We start from the raw sequence: 25,432 nt of genomic DNA, 5'->3' as shown, positions 1-25,432 counted from the left end.
GGAGTGAGAAAAAAAAATCCCCAAAACTAAAATTGCATGTACTTCTGGGCAAATATATGCCAAGATGTATTTGGGAGAAGTCTTCAGCAGGGCTGATGATTTTCTCTAAAGAGTTCCTGCCAGTAAGGAAAGGACCTTTGCAGCACCAGCAACAAAGCCTTAGTGGAGAGATGAAACTTTCTGCACAATGGGGTTTGTCCCTCAGATTCATCCTCCTGTTCCACTTTTCCTGGGTGAAGATATGAATCTTTTAAAGAGCAAAACAGCTGTAAGTAAGATGTATAAAACAGCAGGTGCTCCAGTGACATTGCTGGCACCTATCTGACAGACAGTAAATCACAGCAGAGAGCCGTGCTCTCAACTACATGAGACAGTTCCAACGCTGCACAGAGTGTTCCAAGGCCTTTGTCACGGAGCCCCATGCAGCAGAGTCAGACCCCAGGAGGCCTGGTTTTACCCAGAGGAGCAGCAGCAGTGGTCATGCGCAGGACAGGAACCTGCAGCACCCATGGAGCCCCAGGAGTTGCAAGGGAGTTTTGGGGAATAGCTGTGGTGCCCTCCATAGAGCAGTGGTGTCAACTAGAGGGGAACAATCTCCCTGAACTGCTTAGTTCCCTTGTACAAAGCAATTTAAGTTGGCTCTGCCTTGACTCCTTCAATCTGATTTTTCCTCCTCCAACTCTTAAAATTATCTTCAATTATCTGGACATTATATCTTCAATTATTTGACCATTATCTTCATTATTTTACCATCACATGATGATGCTGGCAATCAAAAAGCCTCTTAAATTAGAAGGATTTTACCCTTAATCCTGGAGTGGAGTGAATTTGGGAGGTGTTTATGTGTATAAATAATTGCTTTCTTAACACACACGCAGCTAAATGAATACTCATCAAAGCTTAGTTAACGTTGTCTTTGGTTAGTGCAATCATGAGTGATTTCTTTTTTGTTTTTATTCTTTTTCGTTTTGTTTTCTTTTTGGGAAGGCTTATCTGCATTTTTTAGATTTGCTGCAGTTATATTTTTGCCTTTATATTTTTTAAAAGGCCAATTTAAAAGAAAAGAAACAAAAATCCTCTATCAGTTCTTACACTCCACCTTAGAATCTAGTTCCTCACTGGAGCCATTTCTAACTTTTCCTCCTCCTACACTTCCCTGTCAAATAATGAGAAATTTTGAATCCCTGAACTAGGGCAGTGCCACCACCTCTGCAGGCATCAATTTAGCCCTTGCCAAATGTTGGCTGTCTGTTGAATGTACCCAGCCTGGGGCCTTAAATTAGTCACGTAATGGTTCCAACTCTTTAATTCAATTAAATTTAATAACTTATGATTGAATGTCCAAGTGCTATGCTGGGCTGTGGCCCTTTGTATTTACAAAGGTACAGTTAATGACACTGGCAGGAGAGCCGGAAATAAATTAAACTGTAAGCCCACCTTGCTCTTGAATCCGCCTTGTGCCCGCAGCTCCTCTCTCACTCCACTCCCACCTATATGATTCCTAAATCCTCTCCACATCTGGGTCCCTATGCTCTGTGTTGTACCTGCCCATATGAGTAGGATAGACACGTGACTCATTCTGTCTCTCCTACAATGATAGGGAACTTGCACTCCATGGAATATGCAAAATAATATATTAAAAGAACAGAAGGAAATATTAGAAATTTAACTTCCATTTACTTCTGACTTAAAACAAAAAGGAAGCGAAGCTTTACCAGTATTTCATATTCATTGACACATCAACCTAACCAGCTACATGTCACTTGTAGTGCTCTAGGGATCCTACGGGAAGAGGGAGGCTTCGAACAACAAGGAAGTTGACCGATGCGCTCAATGCATTGGTTTTCAGTTTTTACAACTTAGTTTGGTGAGTTTGAGATTCTGTTATCTGGCTGTAACTAAATCATCTCTCACAAAATATAACACTGGCTTAGAAAGATTCCTGCTCTAAAAAATCTCTGGATTAAAGATATGAAAAATCTAAACATAAACAAGAAACCTGCGTCTCTGAATTTCTATCCTTGATCTGAGTCCTTTTACACCCACAGTCAATCATGACTGAATCCTATTGTTAAAGTCACTATATATAGATATATATTTCACTGATATTAATGGTGAATTTTTCCCTAAGCGTGTTGCCACACAAGTTTTCTTGCTCAAATATTCTGGTTATACAGTGTTTTTCTCAAGTACTGAAACACTAGAATTTTGGGGGATGAGGTGTTGATATAACTCTTTTTATATTGAAAAACTTAATATCTGAATTATTTCTGACTTTAGCTATTCCTGAGAGTTATAAACTATATTAAAATTTCAGAGCAAAAAAAAGATATAGTTGTTTTAAAAGGGTTCTTCAGTATATTCAAAACTCTTGAGAAAGAAGAAAATAGTAATTGACCAAAGTTTATATTGAAATAATTTTTTTTCTAGTTCAAAGACTTTCCAAACAAGTGGAAAATGAATTGACAGTACTGAGTCTGATATGAGTAACCCAATATCCATTGGAAAGTCAATCTGTATGATGAAACTAAGATAAACCAGAAATTATTTCTTCAAAACAAAAGTATAGTTTACCATCATTTGAAAAATTATGGTTCTTGGAGAAAAATAGTTTACTATGTCCTCAAAATAATAAAACAACAAAGGGATTATTTGAGAAGGAAAGAGTTGAAGGAAAATGCTTCAAGTCAGTTTATAACTCTCTCCTTATAATTTCCCAACTAGAGTCTTAAGGCTTTTCCAGAAACTGAAATAAATCTATTCTAACAATTAAAACTTTACAAGATTACATTCTAAAAATTCAAATATATTTCATTTTCAGTGTTCATAATGTGTTGTATCAGTTTGCATTTAATGTGTGCTTTATTCTTTCTAAATAATGTTTTATTTTATCTGTAAATTTATGTTTGAATAATGTATGTTTTTTATTTCACTTTTAAGAAATTTGCTTTAACTTGTTGCTTTTGTACTACATTTATATATTTGTATGTTTGCAATATGGTGAATGTTATCTTTACTGACTTTTTATACTATGAAATCTGAACATATGAATTAAGAAAATATCTAAATTAACATGCATATTTTTATAATATACAAAATGAGTACCAACATACTTTTTTGCCATTTTGATGTTTTAATACTTTGAGGAGTAGGTTAATAAAAACCATTGCAATTAGGAAGAATTTTAAATATTGGTTATTTTAACTTTATTTCATCATTTAAATGTTTTATGGTGAAAATATATATTAAATGTGCTTATGCTGGAGGCAGGTGCTCAGCAACTTATTGCTAATGGGGAGTACAACAAAAAAAATGAGATTGTTCACTGTGAAAAACTATAATATGTATTATCAGATGACTTTTTTTTTTTTTTTTTAAGAAAAGCTAGCATTCAACAAATGAGTGCCATCAAAACTATCCAAAAAACATTTTTGGAAGTCCTCGGTTCCTAGATAGATCATAGTTCCAGCCATGCTTTCTCCTGCTTAAAGTTGACACCCCTAGCTGGGTGTGGTGGCTCATACCTGTAATCCCAACACTTTGGGAGGCTGAGGTGGGTGGTTCGCTTGATCTCAGGAGTTCAAGACCAGCCTGAGCAGCATGATGAAACCCCACCTCTACAAAAAATGCCAAAAAACTAGCAGGGCATGGCAGCACACACCTGTAGTCCCAGCTACCTGGAAGGCTGGGGTGGGAGGATCACTTGAGCCTGGGAAGTCAAGGCTGCAGTGAGCAGAGATGGCACCACTGCACTCCGACCTGGGCAACAGAGTGAGACTCTATCTCAATAATAATAATAATAATAATCATAATCATAATAATAATTTACCTCTTCATTCCCACCCACGCATTTCTCCACATAATACAGGCTAGACCAAAGCAAAGTCATGCAACTGCTTCCATTTTTTATGGCAGCTTGTAGCACATTCAGGTCAGTACTGAAGGGGAAAATAAGAAAATATTCCTTGGCTTTTGTTCAGGAAATGTTTTAACTGCATGTGTCTGAATAGCCTTCCCTGAATATCTGTTCTGTGAAGTCATTTGGCTGAAAGCTTCCCTCTGTCACAGGGTGCCTGTAATAAAACTATCAGAGAGTAGATAAATAGAGCCAGTTCAAACACTCATTGCTCTGTGTTGCCTTAAACAAAGGAGAGAGAGAGCCTATATCCCTGAAGAATAGAGCATTATTAAGATGTTTCTCTGCTTTGTGAAATATTCACTTGCAGATGGAAAGGGGCTGTTTGTTGGCATCAGGTACAAATAAAGCACCAAGAGCCTTTACCACGCACATGAAGTCCCGCTCACCCTTTTCCACATTAATGTTTATAACTTCAAAAGCTCACTGGGTGAAGAAAGAGAAGGAGGGTACTTCGATGACATTAGCAGTCCTGGCTTTTGTGTTAAATTGCATTTGACTGGGCATAAGCACTTGGGCAAGCATGGGAATTGTGGTCTTGATTTTTGGATTCTAAAGTTATGCCTCTATGGATTCAGAAATATCGTCTCCATCATTTTTATGGAGACTGTCCTCAAATAGGACTCACGCTTAGATTGCATGTAAATTTGCATAATGATTGCTTGAGTGATGACAGAGAACTTGGCACAGTGTCTTGCAGAGCCAGTAGAATCGTAGAGAAGCTGTTTTTATCCTTAGGATGGATTAAATCTAGACATGAGAAAGCACATGCCTTCCAAGAATGCTTTTCTAAAACATTGCTCAGGAGAAATGCAGCGGAAGGGAAATCTGACATGTGACTGGAATAGAGTAACTTACTCAACTTCATAATCAAACTCAGCTGTCATTTGATTGAAGTAGAAGACCAAGAAGAAAGTTTCTTTGTTCCATCCACTACGTGAATTATTTAAAGTTATAATCACCTATACCTGCAGATAAATTCTCAATAGAGACCATGTTATTACACATCTTAATTGTTTTAAGTTTTTTGTGTTAAATTTGAGAAAGTTTTGTTGTTGTTGTTGTTGTTTTGATTTTTTTTTAGACGGAGTTTCACTCTTGTCGCCCAGGCTGGAGTGCAATGGCACGATCTCAGCTCACTGCAACCTCTGCCTCCCAGGTTCAAGTGATTCTCCTGCTTCAGCCTCCCAAGTAGCTGGGATTACAGGCAGTCCCCCACGCCCAGCTAATTTTTGTATTTTTCGTAGAGACGGGGTTTCATCATGTTGTCCAGGCTGGTCTCAAACTCCTGACCTCAGGTGATCTGCCCCTCCTCGGCCTCCCAAAGTGCTGGGATTACAGTCATAAGCCACTATGCCTAGCCAAGAGAGTTTTTTAATAATGGTGACTGGAAACAGAAGAGATAAATGGAAAAATGAACATATAAGAAAGTTAGTTAACTAAGGTATTTGAAAGTATGCAGTAAATTTCATTCATAAGTATTTTGTGGTCTTAGTGCTAATGGTTTCTTAAAATTGTGGCTCATGATTTCAACAGAGGTAGAATCGACACTAAATAAAGTTGGAAAAATTGGTAATAGATGAGTTTCATCTCAATTTTTAAGAGACTATGATATACATAATTCTTGTCCTCATTTAACTATCTAGAAGGCAAAATAGAAATAAATATAGGTAACTATTATTTGAAAAACACATGACACCTTATTTACTAATACATTTGTATTAATCTGTATTCATCATTTTTTTATTATTATGTATTTTTGGTGCTTTGACATCTTAGAGCCTTGTTAACCCTGGAGGGACTGTACCTCCTAGGGCTAGCTAATTTCTAGAGATAGCAAAAGACTAACTTGTCATTATGCTTGTCATATGCAAACCGACCACTCTAGAACCAATGTCTTCAAACATTTTCTCTAGTGAGCTCTTACAGGCCACTATTTTCCTGCCCTAATCATCTCAGGGCCAGGTACTAAACTATTAGGAGCAGCTCTGACATTCCAAAGCCCACTGAAATTATTCAAACTAGCCAGTCCTAACGAAACCTGCCTTTCCCATTCCCATTCCTTACTATGGAAACCACAATAAAGCCTCTTACCACCATTTCCCTCTCTTCCTCTGCCTCCTGACCAACCCCAGTGCTTCTCCATGTGCTCCCCCACATCTCTGTGGCATGGAGTGCTCCCTCCTCTTAGGATCTGTGAGTATAACACACTATCTTATTAATTGTGGTCATTAATAATATCTTATTAATGGTCAATTAATGGTCTCTTGATCTGTTAGCCTTGCCATACCTAAATAATAATAAAATCAATGTTTTGAAACATAGCCTGGTAATATTAATGTTTCCTCTGCTATGGCAGACTGGATATTACAAAAAAAAAAAAAAAAAAAACCCTCCAGGCACAAATTTTTAGTGCTGAATGAAATATAAAAGCATATTATAAATGCACTAGAAAGTTAAGGAAAAGCCAAACTGATGCAAAGCACAACTCCAGACAAGTGACCAAGCTGATGCCAGAGACACTCCCTGAGGGAATCCATTAATGTCTAGTGGCCTAGATCTTCAGTTTTAGTTGACTTTGCACAGGAGACAGAAAGCAAAGCCTAGAGCCTGCATAAAGTGAGAAGTCACTCCCATAAAATAGGTATCCCTCAAAAATGGTAACCTTGGTTAATGGACTAGAAAAGATAAAAATTCACAAAACAAGATAGTCTTGGCTTGGGGATAGAGGCAGTTAATAATACCTCTTGAAGATTTATAATCATAACTCTATCCTCAAATAAATTTTGGGCTGGAATTCATAATGTCTTTGTATCTCCCCAAAACCCCAAGCCAATAATTTTGTTTAAAGTAGTCCGAGGAAGAATTCCCAGATGCCTGTCAGAAGCAAATGGAAATGATTTCTAAGGAAACTCACCTTCAACTTTGATCTCAAAAATTTCCCCCAGAGAAAGCTCCAAGTAACTTAAGCTCACATAAGCGCACATAAAAAATAACAAAACACATAAAGAAACAAGCCACTGTAAGTCAGAATCAGCAGAAACAATAGACAGGAGAACCCGACCCAGAGAATCTAACAATATCAGAATTACTAGGCAAAGAATGTAAAATAAGAATTTTAAATATGTGTCAAAAAATAAGAGAATGCATTGAACTTATATGGCCCGAGAAACAAATACTATAAAAAGTAAAATACAAATGAAAAAGAATCAAATATACATAAAGCCCTTTTAAAAGGTAATAGCAAATTAATTATAAATTCAAGTAATGGGTTAAACATCAAATTAGGCATAGTTGAAGAAAGATTTGTGAACTGACAAATCTAAATGTCTTAGTCCATTGTGGCTGCTATAATAGAATACCATGGGCTGAGTGACTTGTAAACAACAGAAATTTGTTTCTCCTTTTCATTGTGTTTTATACTTTCTTCTCTCTCTTTGATCTGGAAATTTTCTACCGATCTTTCTCATTTACTTAATCCTTTATCTTCTCTGTCTAAACTGCTTAAACCCATCTATTGAATTCATTGCATACATTATATTTTTTAATTCTGGAATTTCCATCTGATTATTTTGTATAGACTCCAGGAACCTGATAAAATTCTCCATATTTTCATTTATATTGGCACATTCTTATACTAAAAAGTTATTTCTGGTGTACCTGAAGTTCTAATTTAACTGGGCGTTCTGTATTTTATCTGCAACCCCTCATCCCCGTGCATGTGCAATTTAGAAACAGGTGAATACTTCAAGAGGATATTGGGCATGCAATATCTTCTCTGCAGTTCTTTCTTGGGGATCTTGGCCCTTCAAATCCTTGCAGCCTTATAACTCTAAACCCTAATTTCATCTCACCATTCTAGAGCACCTGCCACAAGCTCCAGGTGACACCTGTTGGACTCCATGCCCCATGCCAACCATCAGCAGATACCTCAGAAAGGAAAAGCAAGGCAAAGGGAGGGGTCACTCCTATGCATTTCCCTTTTCTCCAGAATCTTGGCCCTCAAGTGCTGGCTGACTTGTTGACTCTCCTTTGCCTTCAAAAAGCTGTTTGTTTGTTTGTTTGGCATTTCAATTATTCGTCCACGAGAAGTTTATTCTGATAGACTCTACACTGTCATGGCCAGAAGTGAAGTACAGCTGTGACTACTCATGTGTGGAATAGTGTTAGTCATACTGTTTTCTGGATGAGGATGAATACCCTTTCAAATTCCCTTTGAAGCATCAAAGCCTATCCCGTTACTGTCTGAAGCAGTTTTATGATTACACAGCACAACCAAAAGATTCTTCCATGACAGATTCTATCTCAATATCTCTGTGTAATGTTCCCTTGCAGCTGGAGAGAGTTGCTAAGATATAGAAAAAGACCACAGGCCCTGACTCTTCCTCCTCATCTTGGCCATCTCATCATGGTGGTTCTGCTGTGATTGTCAACTATTGAAATTGGTTACGCACCACCCTTACCCTTAATATCTCTGAAACTGTGGATGTTATTTCACCTTTCTGAGCCTTGGCTTACTCATCAACAAAGCAGCAATAATAGTAGTACTCACCTTCTAAAATTGCTATAAAAATTAAACAAGATCATCTCCATAGAGCACTTAGCACAATGCTTGGCATGTAATGTGTTTTATAATTGGCAGTTATTGTCATTACCTTTCCAACTGGGGAAGATAAAAATAAGTGTTTTAAAACATATCATCCCCCAGGCATGATGAGAATGATTTGATTATTCATAAGCATGCTGATATAACTGAGATATCTGTTAACTTCTGCACATGCAGAAGTTAGCATGCACAAAGGTTTCAAGCCATGCCTGAGAAAGGGAATTTTGAACTGAATCAAATTACTTATTTATTAGTTTACTTGCTTATGCCATAGCAACTCCTTATTCTAAAAAGTATTTGAAACAATAAGGACAGAAATATGTATATTGCAGCAGGATATAAAATTAAATGTGGCAAATAAACATAAAGGGGAAAATAAAGGTAAGATAATTGAAATATATAGTATATGACACAGAGCAAATTTGGAATAGAGTCTTAAAGTTCTAATAGCTGATGCATTTAATTTGTGCTTGAACCCAGAGAACGGATGGCCAGACAGCACATCTCAATTTATTCCCTAACTCATATGAGATTATGGTTTAAGACAAAGCCTTCTACAGAGGAACAATTATATGTTTCTTTAAAAGATGGCCAGATGACACCTTCAAACATCTAAGACCCTCAAAAAGACCTTCATAATTCTATTGTCTGTCTCTAAGCCACCCATTTTCTAGTGCATTAGAGGATCAGAGTGTTGGGTCCTCCTCAGAAGTGAGCATTTACTGCATTTTTGTCTCTTCTCTTCTTTTTTTTTAATTTAAAAAAATACTCAGTGCTTTTGAAATTACTGCCTTATGAATCTTGCCTTTCTAAAGCATAGAACTCATCTTCCCTGCTTACCTTATGGCTCATCTGACCCAGGCTTGCTCTACCTGCCAGATAGATGAAAGCTTTGAATCTGAAGCAGCAATGGTGAGGAAGCAGATGCCATGGGGAATCCGTCTTATTTCTGACCAGGTTTGTGGCTAAGGCTACAAAGTCCAGTGCCTGGTCCGGAGGTGGCACTGGTGATGCTAGGAGAAGCAAGTGCACTAAGTCCTGTCAGGTACAGAAGTGGAAGTAATAGAGATTCCAGCATCTAGGGCTCAAGAACTGTGGTAGTAGTTTTCTCGTTAGACCAGCTCTGCTGCACAGCTTGGTGTCTTAGTCCATTTGTGCTACCATAATAAAATACATGAGACTGGGTAATTTATAATAAGCAGAAATTTATTTCTCACAGTTCTGGAGGCTAGGAAGTCCAAGAAAAGGTACTGCCAGGTTTGTTGTCTGGTGAAAGCCAGTTCCTCATAGATGGTGCCATCTTAGTGCCCTTACATGGTTGAAGGGATAGAAGGGCAAAAGGGGACAAACACTGTGTCCTCACATGGCGAAAGAGCAGAAGAGTGTGAACCCACCCCCTCAAGCCATTTTAGAAGAGCCCTAATTCCATCCTGATTGCCCTCATGACAATCACCTCCTCAAGGCCCACCTCTTAATACTATCATATTTGCATTAGGTTTCAACAGATGAATTGTGGGGGGCACATTCAGACCACAGCACTAAAGGAGTTGTTTTTAAAAGTTTATCTCAAGTCCAGCAGCCGAGCCGTTCAATGATTCTATCAGTTACCAAATAAATATTCGTGTTAGTTCATTCTCACATTGCTGTAGAGACAATTAATTCGTCTCTACTCGTTAATTTATAAAGAAAAGAGGTTCAATTGGCTCACAGTTCTGCAGTCTGTACAGGAAGTGTAGCGGGATCTGCTTCTCGGGAGGCCTCAGGAAGCTTCCAGTCATGGTGGAAGGCAAAGTGAGAGGAAAGCATCTTACATGGCAGGAGCAGGAACAAGAGTGAGGGGGAGGTGCTACACACTTTTTAACAACCAGATCCCATGAGAGCTCACTCACTCTCTCAAGCGGATGGTGCTAGGCCATTCATGAGAAATCCACCTCCACAATCCAATCACCTCCCACCAGGCCCTGCCTCCAACATTGGGGATTATAATTGAAAACGAGATTTGGGCTCGGAGACAGATCCAAACCATATCAACACTTTAAAAAAACACTCTTTCTACCTGGGTCAGATTCTGTTGCTTGAAAACCAACAACTCTGGCTAATACTCCGGCCTTTTTCTCCACCTGCCTCATGCCACGTTCACACAAGTAGATGTTTTATTTCTAAAATTCATGATTTGATCCACCTGCTTTGTCAGAAGAACTGACTTCTAGGGAATCCTGTTAAGGAAAAGAGTTCTTTCACCTTTTTCTTTATTATTTTTACCTGTGTGTAATTTGAATTTGTTTTAAAGAGAATGAACTGCTTTGTTAATTTTTAAAAGCTTAAAATGTGAAAAACTCAAGTTGTGGCCAGGATGACTTTGTCTGTTGGGCCTTCAAGCTACCTGCTGAGAGACTGAATACAAATAGATCCTGGCCAAACCATATATAAAAATAGAGGCCAGGCGCCATGGCTTACGCCTGTGATCCAAGCACTTTGGGAGGCCAATGCAGGTGTTTCAGGGGACCTGCCCCGAAAATCACCTAGGTTCTTTTCTATTTTCCTAAGCATCGGCTGGCTTGAGAAATAAAGGGACAGAGTACAAAAGAGAGAAATTTTAAAGCTGGGCACCCGGGGGAGACATCACACGTTGGTAGGATCCGTGATGCCCCACAAGCCACAAAAACCAGCAAGTTTTTATTAGGGATTTTCAAAAGGGGAGGGACTGTGCGAATAGGTGTGGGTGACAGACATCAAGTACTTAACAGGGTAATAGAATATCACAAGGCAAGTGGAGGCAGGGCGAGATCACAGGACCACAGCTTGGAGGCGAAATTAAAATTGCTAATGAAGTGTTGGGCACCATTGTCATTGAAAACATCTTATCAGGAGACAGGGTTTTGAGATCAACCGGTCTGACCAAAATTTATTAGGCGGGAATTTCCTCTTCCTAATAAGCCTAGGAGCGCTATGGGAGACTGGAGTTTATTTCACCCCTGCAGTCTCAACTATAAGAGACAGGTATGCCCTGGGGGGGCCAGTTCAGAGACCTACCCCTAGGTGCGCATTCTCTTTCTCAGGGATATCCCATGCTGAGAAAAAGAATTCAGCGATATTTCTCCCATTTGCTTTTGAAAGAAGAGAAATATGGCTCTGTTCTGCCCGGCTCACCGGCGGTCAGAGTTTAAGGTTATCTCTCTTATTCCCTGAACAATTGCTGTTATCCTGTTATCCTGTTCTTTTTTCAGGGTGCCCACATTTCATATTGCTCAAACACACATGCTGTACAATTTGTGTAGTTAACGCAATTATTGCAGGGTCCTGAGATGATATACATCCTCCTCAACTGACAGGATTAAGAGATTAAATTAAAGACAGGCATAGGAAATCACAAGGGTATTGATTGGGGAAGTGATAAGTGTCCATGAAATCTTTACAATTTATGTTTAGAGATTGCAGTAAAGACAGGAATAAGAAATTACAAACGTATTAATTTGGGGAACTAATAAATGTCCATAAAATCTTCACAATCCACGTTCTTCTGCCATGGCTTCAGCCGGTCCCTCCGTTTGGGGTCCCTGACTTCCTGCAACACGGGTGGATCACGAGGTCAGGAGCTCGAGACCAGACTGGCCAAGATGGTGAAACCCCGTCTCTACTAAAAATACAAAAATTAGCCAGGTGTGGTGGCAGGTGTCTGTAATCCCAGCTACTTGGGAGGCTGAGGCAGGAAAATCGCTTGAACCTGGGAGGCGGTGGTTGCAGTGAGCCAAGATTGTGCCACTGCACTCTAGCCTGGGCAACAAAGCCAGACTCCATCTCAAAAAAAAATAGAACTCTGACCTGCAATCTGCAGCCACCGGTCCAGAAGCCAAACAGCAACCACTGTAGCCATCTGTCCAAAATGACCAGGACTTGATCATTAATTGACAGCCTCCCTAATTTTTGCTCCCCCGAATTAGGGAAGCTGTCAGTTTCCAATTTATGACCAACAGGAGGAAGCCAAATATACTCTCCTAATCAATCACGTAGGATGCTCTTCTTCTAGTTAGCCCACCTACAAGCTTCCCCATGCCAACAGCCTCCAATCATGGCATTCCTGAAGTCTTCCCTTTTTTTCTCATTATAAAACTTTTCCGCTCCCCTGTCTTACTTTGAGTCTCTGCCAAATACAAGTAGTGATGGCTCACTCCATTGATATAGCAGGCCCTAAATGAACAGACTTTGCTTGTTTTAATTCGGGTGGTTTTCATGTATTTCTACATTGCCAAGGCCTTGCTTCAACCACAGTATATTACTGCATGTGGTAGATTGACTTGAACTGCAAGTTGGTTGAATTCTGCAATGTTTCTACCTCTGTTCCCTCCACTCCTTCAAATGAGCCCCAGACCTCAACACCACACCCTCTGCTCTGAACCTGGCAGTGGGAAATGATGGATGGGATGGACATTTAGGGAGAAGCATTTGGCCTTTACACTTTCCTCTCCTTGTGCTATTTCCACAGTTCCTAAATCTGAATCCTGAAGAGAAAAAAATATTACCTTTTAAGTTCATAGAGATGAAGCATAATATAAAGATGTAGTCAGAGCAGATCCTATTAATTTAAGGGTGTGTTTAATGAAGATTTGTAATGCATGCAGCAAATGTTTCAATTTTCAAAATTAATTCTTAAAAAAGGAGGCTTTGTAATATCTATTCCCAAAGTAACTTAGATGATCTTGCTCTTCAAATGTACAAAGGTTCCCATAGATATTAAATGAACAATTTATAATTAATTTTCTTGAGTCACATTTGAATGGTTCTCTAGTTATTTGTATAATATTGGATACAGTATCACGAACTTAGTAACTGAAAATAATTCCATTGTTCTTGCCCTGAATTGTTAGAGATGGCATTTTTAAATGAACTGTCTGCCTAAACTAAATGAATTTTTCAAGCTTTCTGCAATCTCCCATACTCTTTTCATTTCTTTCTTCAGTAGTTACAAAAAGATGTTGTCAAAGCATGGAGAGGATTGCCGATTGAAACAGAAAAATCCAAACAGTGTTCCTTAAGTACTTTGCTTTCTTTGGATCGCATTTTTCATCACTGCTTATAAAGTCATCTTATTACTGAACTTTATCTACTCTAAATCACATTTTTTCACACATCTCAAATATGCACATGGTTTATAATCAGTGTCATGTCATAATTTGTTTGGCCACATTTTTTAATCTCCTGGTGATACACAATATAATGGCATATGTTACAATAGATCTTAAATCCAGTGGAATATGGTGACAGCCTTTTATTCAGCATGATTTTCTGGAGGTGCTGTGTTATAATTGGTACTGTAGAGATGTAGTTGCTGAACTAAAGCAAGCTGTCCCTAACTTAGGACATCAGCTTTCAAAGTGCCACACCGATTTTGTGCTCTAGAGTTTCTTGTGGTAAGGAAACAGGTAGGTCACCAGGACAGCCGCTCTGTCCTTTTGTTCTTTCTTTTTAAACAAATGGGACTTCTATATAAGCTTTCCTTAAGAGAGAAGCTGTGTTGCCAAACCAAACAGAATTTTGAAAATCAGTGACGAAAGACATTGACTCTCTCCATAGCTGAGTGAAATCAGGGGCTCTTCTTGGGCTCCTCCTGTTGTGATAGTTCCTGAACTCCATAGTTTACATATATGTGGGGCAGAGCATTTCACTGAAGCATTAATTTATGTTTTGCTGTCTATAATTTTACCTGCCCTGCCCCTTTTCTAGCAGGCAGCAGGGTTTTTGTTCTCTTTGCCCACGGGAGCTTTGTGGCAGGCAGAAGCAGGAACTGCTCTTCCTCATTTTTATAAAAGCCTAAAATCCTTGAAGAGATGAGGCTCACTGTCCTCCACCACCTCCCTCCAGGCTAGGAAGCTGTCTAGGTCAGTGCCGAGCAATTGTGGTTCCCTCTGCATAGGCGGCCTCAGGAATTGGTTTTGACTCCAAGGAGATATACAAGGATGGACCTCAGACATAGGACTCCCACTCTCTGTAGAGACCTGTTCCCCAAGACCAGCAAGAAAGAGCAGAGCCACAGAACCTGCAGCGACAGTGAATGTCTCCTTGGAACCCAGAGTGGGCAGATGCCTGGAGTTATCTCTGATATTTTGACACATGCAGGGCTCTGAGAGTTCTGTAGGATTTTGTAGATGAGAGGAGACAAGAGGGGAGAAATCTCCAAGAGTGACCGAACTTAAATTTCACACCCCTCTGTAGGTGAAGACTTGGAGTCAGTTTTAAGTCAATCAATTTCTTCCATAGAATTTGAGGTTGCAAATTTATATCAAGATACTTGTTTTATTTCATCAAACTTGGTAACATCTGAAAAGTTAGTGTTATATTTGTTTTACCATTGAAGACATGGAGGCTCAGGAAAGGAAGATTTGCCCCCCTCTTCAGAGTGAGCCTATCAATGCAGAATATATGGGTGTTCAAAGAAATAACAATGATACCACATTCTCTGGCAAAGTTATTTAATTCCTCGCTTCACAGTGACTTTCTTGTCTAGTCATTCCTCACAGATATACCTTCACATTGCTTTCTTTTGAAGAGTATTGAGTCATTTAGGAAAGAAAGACTGCATTTGAGGAAATATTCTCAATCATGCCCAAAATATCTGGATTATAAGTAAACCAAAAAAATTAAGAGAAAGCGTTCAACTACATCTAGAGGAGTAAGAGCCATGTAGACACAGCCAATATGACAGAATGATGCAGGGCATGAATTCAAATTGCAGCGTAGTGTTCTGCTTTGTGTTTGTTCTTTTCCTTTTCAAATAAAATCTGACATGGAATCTCAATATTTAAAATGGAAGCAAGTGAATGGAATCCTTAGGCAATTTACATTTTCACAGTTAGGCTGAAAATACACCATTGTTTGTGGAATCCATGAAGCATCTTCTCTGGGGCTCTAAGGGCCTCCTAAGCAAATCTGCAAACCATTTTTGGAGGAGGACCCTTACAGGAGGACAGTAGGATAGCGATAAGGAGCATTAACTCAGCCCTGAGATGGCCGTTCGGTTTCATGTTTTTAGGAATAAATTAGATAACCCAGTAAACATGATTAGCACAGTGTGAACAGATGGCAACCCACAGTTTTTTTAACTCTCAGGGAAGGCTGTACATAGGTTCAGGAGTCAGACTGCAAGGACTCTAGATTGGGCTCTTCCACTTGGCAGCTGGATAACTTAAAGCAAGTCATTTAACCCTGAGCATCAGCTCTATCTTCTGCAAAGCAGATATCATAACAGAATCTACCTCATGGATTGTTGTGAGGATTAAACGAGATGATGAATATAAAGCTCTTAGCCCAAGGTATCCACGTAATAAGAAATCATGACGTGATTGCCCTTATCATAAGTATTAATACTATGGCTGCTGCTGGTTACTTGTACCCACAAGTCTACAATTACTTTAAATTAAACTAAGACAGAAATCATTTTCTCTTCCTTCTCCTCCTCTCCCTTCTTTTTTCCTCCTCCCTCTGCTCCTCTTTCTCCTGCTCCTGCTCCTACTTTTTCATCTTCCCCCAACATGAATTGAGCTAATGCCAAAGTTCTAAGAGCCCACATCTTTTCAGCATGAGCATGAAAAATGAGGGCTTCCAGATCTTTGCCTAAATTTACTTGGAGAAAAAGCTCAGAACTGGAGCAGAATGATGAATTATTATTCACAGCTCCTTAAAAATTGGAAGGTAAATATTGGCTTTCTCAATGTAGAGAATTACATTTCCTCCAAAATCTGTATAAGATTGTTTTCCACAAAGAATACAAAATAGATGAGTTTGTTTTGAGAGCATTTATTATTATGCAGATTAGAGATTAAGCACCCAAATATTTTATTTGCTAGTTTGCCATTCATGAGAAAATTAGACATGCTAAAAAGTTCTCATTTTTAGAGCAAAGACTCCTATATTGTTGACTCAAAAGGAGGTCTACCATTGTCAAAAAGATATTTAAATATACACAGATATTTCTCAGAATCTTCAATCTAGATGAAGATTGTAATTCAGCTTACAGTGCTGCTGCTTTATGACATAGAACTATGATTTCTTTCCTGTTTCTTTTATATATGTATATATACATACACACACAATTTCAATGAAAGCAATGATTAATTTATAAAACTGACTAATTGAAAGTTCAGTGGTCTAAAGAGGTATTTCAGTGCCTCAGAGCAATAACAGCTTTGTGTTTTCTTCTTCATCTTAATGGGCCTCAACTTCCTGTGGCCTTTGTTGCTAGGAAACAAGAGCGTACTCAATTGAAAGCCACCTTTCTGTTGTTGTTGACTCTTTGGAGTCTGAAATGAACCAGGCATATCTTGAATCCTCCAGGATTAACTATCAGTTATGTGTCCTAGGACGACCTATGGATGATGTGAGAAACATTAAGCTCAACATTTGCTGTGGAGCCACGGTTTATAACCCCAGGAGCAACTCACTTCCCTTACAACTTCTCTTGGGAAAAATTCATAAGCTTGTACTGTGTGAAATTAAGTCCCACAGAATTAGAAAAATAAATGGAGCCAAACTGTTGTCATTTGTCCTCATTTCCATATTACATTAAAGTACAGGTCACCTTAGGAACCCTGACACGTGTTCAGAGAGTTAGACCTTCAAAGTAACAGTGCATTCCTCGGCAAATTAATTCTTTCAGTATAGTCGTTTTTGTATTTACACTTCAAACGCAGAGTTTAGATATATGCTAGAGGCTTTTAATCTTCCTCAGTGATATTGAAAATGGTGAAAGCTACCAAAATGTATTTATAAGATAAGTATGTTTAAGGAAGATGTCCTGGTCAGTGGAACAAGATAGGAAAGCATGCAGTTTCCAGCCTTGTTTTTTCCTCCATAACCCAACTCAGAAATATAGATTTTTTTTAACAGCATTTGATTCTGATGCAGTTCTGAGTGTACATTCAGAGGCAAAGGCCATGTCTACAAGATGCAAGTCATCCAACTGCAGAAGTAATGGCTCAAGGCAGGTTATTAAAGCAGCCTGGAAATCCAATCTGACCAAAATTGGACCATTAGTCAATGGTGAAATGTGATTCAAGAAGTCTCTTGAAGAGCCTAAAGATTGGATGGCTTGACTATTTGCAGCTTTTCTGCTTTTCCTTTACCATTGTAATATGCTGTTTTGTGTATGTGTGAGCCCACGTGTGTTGTGACTCTACTATATTTCAAACCCTTTTTCCCCCAGCCTTGAATCTCCTGTTCCCTTAAGCAGAGTGTCTTGCATTTATATGGAATCCACCAACAGTTACTAAAATTACTTCAGTGGTTGTACATAGGTGACTCTCCTTGTGCCTAAATTATGCCCTAGATTACGCATCTCTGTTTCTGTTAAACAAAATCAGTCAGGTCAGTTAAAAGAAAAATCAAACATCACATAGACACAGCCAAAAAGCTGATTATGAAGCAAGTCATTTTAATATGATTACATCAGATTTTTTTTTCTTTTTTTCCTTTCTATTTTTTTTTTTTTTTTTTTTTTTGAGACACAGTCTCGCTCTGTCGCCCAGGCTGGAGGTGCAGTGGCACGGCCTCAGCTCTCTACAGCTATTTTAAACCACTGCTAAAATTGGAGAGTCCCCTTAGTTTAGGTAGCTGGAAAGAGAATAAGGCTATGTCCTCTTCAGCTGTCACCATGAGGAGAAGTACTGGCTGCTGAATGGCAGCTGCTCTAGAGGGATGTGGTAGTGGAGCTGAGGGATCACCCAGCTGTTCTAGAGGCACAGGGTGGCAGCATGTATCCTCTATTCTGGCTTCTACCACAGGCACCAGTGCAGGCTCACGTTTAGCATTAGAAAAGCTCATCTTCACCAAGCTACCCACCAGCTCCTAGACACTGGTTTCAGACAGACTAGCTCAAGATTTCTACATTTTATGGGCCAATAGCAACGATGATTTTTTTCCTTTCCCTCAGTCACTTCCCGAGGAACTGGCCAGAGTATCTTTTTATGCCCTGAAACACCAAAGATCTGACGCAACATCCTTTCATTGGCCTGGGAGCCCCTTGCTCATCTTCCTGACACACCTACCCTTTTAAGGAGTTCTGCCTTCAAGATCTTGTTAAATTAACTTTTGCCTAAAGCTGCCTGCCTACATATATTAAGTTTGGCCTAAAGGTTTCTTCATACATAGTGAACCGTAACCTGACTTGATGTATAAACACATTGTAACATACTCATAACAAGTAGCCCAGTCTCAGACAATTGCAGACAGCCAACTGTTCAAACCTGGTTTAAATAAGGCAAACACCCAGCTATAGCCAGTCCAGCTGTTTATATACCTCACTTCTGTTTTCTATCCATCATTTTTCTTTTTCTGTCCATTAAGGTTATCTGACTATGTAGCAGCCCAAAAATCACTCTGAACTTATTCTGGTTCTGGGGACTGCCCAATTCATAAATCATTCTTTGCTCAATCAAACTCAGTTGTGAAATATGATCTACAAAATAAAGTTACTCTGGTTCAGAGGTCTAAAGTGGAATCAGGAAGCCATTCTAAGAAGGGCTATTTGCACAATCTCAACCTTGCAAAAACAGAAATTCGCCTGGAAACTTTGAATTGGGCCAAACCCCCATACCCAGAATATCATGAAAAATAGCTGACTTTTGTTACTGCAGCAACTCCTAAATAGCAACAAGCAATGAACTGTGGACTCATGTACTAAGCCAGCCACATCCACCAATGATAATTCTTTCAAAACAACTTTTAAAACAACAACTATGTAATCACCATCAGCATCCCTTTGAAAATCCCTGCTCCCCTTCATCTCCTCAGAATACAATTTGACTTTAAGCGAAATCTATGTCTCTTGAATTGCAATTGCTAAGACCCCAATAAATGCCTTGTGTTACTGCATTGCAATCTGGTCTTCTGTTTCTTCTTAGTTGACACTGTTAAATTTAATTTGCATAAAGTTTTTGTTTTAACAGATGGTGTCAGAAGTGGGATTCAAAGTAGAACTTCCAACAACTTTCAGGCACATGGAGTTATCAAAAGAGGTACACATCAAGCCCATTATGTCCATTGTTCTCTTACAGCAACTAGAGATTGTAGGTAAGTTCTCTCACAGATTCCAAAGCTCTATGAATTTGCATTTTGAGCTATCTGACTTTGTTTGAGCAAATATTGGATCTAAACTGGGTTTGGAAGTCACAACAGAAACTGGACTGGGTCTAGAATCAGATTGAGTCCAGGATCAGATTGGTTCCAATAGTTAACTGGACTGGATCCGGTTAGAGGCCTCAGATGTCTGATTGAGTCAGACAGAAGCTGGCAGTGATAGATGACGGAGGCAGATAAGGGGGAGGGTCCCCAGAGAATCTCTGACCCACCTATGTCCTGGGAGAACAGGGTGTAGCCATGAGAAGTTCACGCTTTGTGCAGCAGGGAAGAGGCTGGTCTCTTCAGCAGCGTGTGTGGTAGTCTGGTATTCAATCTGTGAGGTGGAGGGCCTGTCAGCAGGACTCTCTCTTACTTTGCTGAGATTTTGTTTTTGTTTCACCCAATAAATTTTCTTCTCACCCTTCAATGTGTCCGTCCACCTAATCTTTCCTACTCATGTGACAAGAACCTGGTTTTAGCTGAACTAAGGAACAAAATTCTGCAACAGCAATAAATGGCAATGACTGCAGGGGAGTACAAATTCTGGCATTCAGAAATTTGCAGGGATTTTTGTATTCTATTTCCTTTGTTTCTTTTTCTTGTACACTTAGGTCAGGAAAAATTTTTGACTAAGTTGAGCAAGAGGATCTGACAGCTAAAGCCTAGATTCAACAAAACAATGAGATCTTTAATTTCTGAAGAATTGAGAACTCCACTTTCTGGCTATTACCTTTAAATGTAGAAATATTAGGCCCCAGAAGCTGCAAACACTTACATAAATGGCAAAAGCTTATGAAAGATAATTTAAAATTACAATAGAATGTTCCAAATTAACACTGCAATTTAAGAAGTTCATTTAAAAATGAGGGCTCCCGAATTAGGCTCACCCAAGGATGCCTAGCAATATGAAGAAACTTCTGAAAAAGTTCAGTATTTGAATTGCCTATTTTTTTTTCTTTTTTTTTGAGACAGAGTCTCACCCTCTCACCCAGGTTGGAGTGCAGTAGCACAATCTCGGCTCACTGCAACCTTCACCTACTGGGTTCAAGAGATTATCCTGCCTCAGCCTCCTGAGTAGCTGGGATTACAGGCGCCTGCCACCATATCTGACTAATTTTTGTATTTTTTGTAGAGACAGGTTTTCATCATGTTGTCCAGGCTAGTCTCCAACTCCTGACCTCAGGTGATCCACCCACCTCAGCCTCCCAAAGTGCTGGAATTACAGGCATGAGCCACTGCACCCAGCTGTATTGCCTCTTTTAAAAGACTCCTTAAAAAGGGCAAGTAAAAAGCTTAAGCTAGTAATTAATAGGAAAAATTGAATCTGCTAAACTTTTGACTTAGTTACTATTCCACCTCAAAGGTGGAAAGAAAGCTAGGTAAAATGTTTATAAAAGATATGCCTCCAGGTGAATTAGGCTTGTTTCTTTTTGAGAGCTATCCACTCTGAGTCCACCCAGAGAGAATGCTTTCTTTGCTCTGTTCTTTAATGGTCTGAAAAGAAATAAAAACTAAGTTAAAAAGACCTCCTATTGAGCTAAATCAGTCTCCAAAATACAACTTTCACTATTTAGCTATTTTGAAAGCCTTTTGCAAAAGAAATTTACATTTACAAAGTAAATCTCCATTTGTAAGGTGTCTGCCTCTGTGCAACAGGAAGAGAAAAAGGAATGTCACCAGAAACAATAACAATGAAAAAGGCATTGGCTTAAATTTACATAACAAATCTTACCTTTGTCTAAGGTGGCTTTCTTGGCTGTCTTGTCTTAACTGGTCTTTTACCTACACTCTCCTTCCTAAGTTTGGGAAAATGATGATATTACATTGATGTCTCACCTCTGTGCCATTGAGATGTAAATTTTCTACCTTGTTTTACCTAAGCCATCTGTTTTGAAATAAAAATGTAGGGTGAAAATTTTTAGATAGTTATTAAAAATGGGTTGCAATATGAGGGTAATAATTTTAGATGGTTATTAAAAATGGGATAAATAAAACAGACGGCAATAGGGTTAAAACAAAGACGGAATCTACTGAAGGCTGGATTGGTAAGAGATACCTGCTAATCTCCGCATTATAGAACTCCAAACAGTCTGTCCTATTTACTTCAGTTGAGAGAAATTTAAAAAGCTAAAGGCAGAGATTACAATGAGCAACCTAGCTAACAATCACTTAGGCCAATAATCATGCAGGTCAATCAAGAAAAAGGCCAGAGTTGTTTCACTTCACTCCTTTCTAAAATGGGTACAATGGTCAGTGGGTGGAAAAAAAATCTTTAGAGTAAATTGTTTTGGGAAAAATTGAATGACCCTTTAGAAGAATGAGTAATGGTTTGGGACAATGTCTACTTGATGTGATGAAGTGTCTTCTACTGTGATGAAAGTTAATTTTTCCTGGTTACTGAAACTCCCTGGGGAGAGGATTGAGGACATTTGTGTTCCTTTGAAAAATCCATCTTTAAGAAAAATAAGGAGAATTTTTAAAGCCTTTTCCTTCTTCCATATTGGTAGCAATAATATACTAAGTCACTATATTTGGGGATGATATTTCCTAAATTCCACTGGCTAGTTTTAAGGGAGGAGACCACCTCTCATATTGTCTTCTGCCTAATCTCTGCCTCTAAGGAAAGAGAGAGTAGGAGTTAAAGAAAAGGCAGAAGTGAAATTCAACAGTCAGACAGCCTGGTGCCACACCCCAGGCCTGGTAGTTAAAGATCGACCCCTGACCTAATCGCTTATGTTATCTATAGATTCCAGACATTGTTGAGGAGGCATCGTGTAACTCCCTGTTCGGTTCTGTTCTGTTCTGATCACCGGTGCGTGCAGCCCCAGTCACATACCCCCTATTTGCTCAATCAATCACGACCCTTTCACATGGACCACTTAGAGTCATAAGCCCTTAAAAGGGGCAGGAATTTCTCCCTCAGGGAGCTCGGTTTTTGAGACGTGAGTCTGCCAATGCTCTGGGACGAATAAAGCCTTTTCCTTCTTTAACTCGGTATCTGAGGGGTTTTGTCTGCAGCTGGTCCTGCTACATTTTTGTTTAATAAGAAATTTAAGGGGCAGGCTCACACCTGTAATCCCAGTACTTTGGGAGGCCAAGGTGGGGGTGGATCATGAGGTCAGGAGTTCAAGACCCACCTGGCCAATATGGTGAAACCCCGTCTCTAATAAAAATACAAAAATTAGCCGGGCGCGGTGGCATACACCTGTAATCCCAGCTATTAGGGAGGCTGAGGCAGGAGAATAGCTTGAATCCAGGAGGTGGAGGTTACAGTGAGTCGAGATCATGCCACTGTACTCCAGCCTGGGTGACAAAGTGAGACTCTGTCTCAAAAAAAAAAAAAAAAATTAGGCATAATTGTTAAAAATGAGTAAATTATATAAATGTAAAGGACATGAAATTTTATAAATGAACTTGTTATTGTTTTAAAAATCTTTTTTTAGAAATTAAAAATATTAAAGTCATGTTAAGCTAAATAATAGATACTCATTAAAAGTCTGAATCATTTATAAGTGAGTTAAAATACTGAAACAATTATTAAGCATAACCTTAAGTTTATATATTTCAACATTTTGTTTTTATATGATACAGAGAAACTAAATATATTTAGGTTGTTAATAAACCCAAAAATAATTTTATGAGGAAATATGTTTCTAAAAATTATGAAATGGTTCTCATCAACAAAATATTGATATACAACAGTTCAAAAATTCTAACTTCCTAGGATTTCACTAAAAACTAAGGTTACTAGAGTTTTTAAAAATTTAATTAATATAAGGTAACTAAAACAACTTCTTGTATCAGGAAAGTAAGACACGTTTTTGGTAAGTGAAGCTTACATAAAAGACATGTTTTAGATAAGAGAAAAAAAAGTAATTTTGTCCTAAAGTAAAATGACTGGCTCTTCCAAAATGAGAAAGAGAAAAGGTTGTAGAAGTTTTGTGAAACATGAATCTTGTGAAAGAAATTGTATGTATGATCAAGCTGGCTAAAATTAGATGGGAACTATTTATAAGGTTTTCTAAAAATTGATGATTAATAACAAAAGTACACAAATACAAAATTAGAATTTGGCTTTCTCTTTTAAACAAGATTTTTGTGTAATACTGAGAAGAGATAGTAAAAGATTTTTGTTCATCTTTTGAGTAAACTGAAATAAAAGAGGGGCAGGGGAGAAAGAAAAAGATATTTTTTATGCTTCATGCTGTCTTTATTAGGTCTTTTGATTGTTAGAAAAACTGAGTATTCTTTCTATCAAAGAGTAAAGGTTTTTTCTTTTTTAATTATCAGTTTGATGAAATGAATGACTATTATTTTACAATGACCTGTGAACTGATTTTGATTAAGTGTTATAAACCTTTGACTAATTTGACATGCTTTCCAAAATCAAATTTCAAATTCTAAAAATAAGTCTTTCTGACTTCAATCTAATTTGGGGATATCTCAAAGGGCCCCTGAAGCATCCAAACAAGAGATAATTTGATATATTAAATCATATGGGAAGCATTATTAAACAAGAAATAACATTTAACCTTTGAGTTATATTTTTATGGATATGTTATAAATATGTGTTCAAAAATTGTATGCAGTTTCTAAAATTTTGAGATGTCTTCGCATATGTTATCAGTCATAATTATGGTTATTATGTTAAATTATTATGGGCTACAGGAATAACCAAATTTACTTTCCAATTGTGTCTTTAACCATGACTATTTTAAGACTTGTTGTCCACAGTAATTGCTTAATTCTGATGCTTTTTTCTGAAAGTTCTTTACTAGCAATTATAATCTTGAAGAGTTGAGTCTTCCAAAAGGTTCATGGAAAGTTTGGGAAGGACCATGACAAGTACTATTGAATACAGGTTTCTGATAACTTTAGGTTCATCTCATTTGGACTTGGTAAGAATTTCCAGAATTCTAATGAAGAGACTGACTCATTTACAAAACTACTACCCCAAGCAAAAAAAGAATTAATTAAATACAAGGGAATTCTTTGGCAGATTTTCAGGCTAATTCAACCAGTACTGAAATTGTTAAGATATGCAATTTGAATGAACTCCATGATCCAAGTCACATAACCTATGATAACCCATTTAATAAACAATGTTACACACCTGAATTGGAGAAACAAAAATTGTGTTTAGGAGGATTTAAATTCAATGTCAAGCATGCACTCATGGAGAGCCTGGATGGCCATCTGATCATCCTTTCTGCACCCTTAAATTTCCACTATTGAAAGCTTTGCATTCCATGACACATCATAGAAGAGAGAAAATAATCCAAATTTTGAAAAAGAAATGTTGGTGTGGTGACTATTTTAAGTTGCCAAAATGGTTTATGACCATGTTTGTTTTCTCAAACACATAATCCAGGGAAGACAATCAAAACTTCAGGTACATTTCCCCTGCTGAATGGGCAGTTTGAACATTTATGGAAGGATATCATTCAATTGCCATTTTTAATGCATGTTTTCTGGCTTCACAAAAGCTTTCCCATGTAAGAAAGCTAATGCTACAACAGTAGCTAAAAATTTATAGGAAAATGTATTTCCCTAATGGGACATTCTTCAGTGATCACAGTACTTGTTTCACTGGAAAAATTGTAAAAGAGTTAAATGAGTTATTACAGATACTATAGCATTAAGCAAATATAACTGAATTGACTGTACTGCCTTGGTCAAAGATATTGCAGATGGAAGGCAATCTGATTCACTTCTAGTGGAAAGCATAAATTAACCCCTTTTTAAATAGTCACTAGAAGGCCTATACTCCTAATTGTAGAACCTAATGTATCTCCCACTCT

The sequence above is a fragment of the Pongo pygmaeus genome, chromosome 4 (genome assembly GCF_028885625.2).
Source record: "Pongo pygmaeus isolate AG05252 chromosome 4, NHGRI_mPonPyg2-v2.0_pri, whole genome shotgun sequence".
NCBI classification, from domain to species: Eukaryota; Metazoa; Chordata; class Mammalia; order Primates; family Hominidae; genus Pongo; species Pongo pygmaeus.
The sequence above is the reverse complement of the archived record's forward strand: the minus strand, read 5'-3'. Positions refer to the sequence as shown.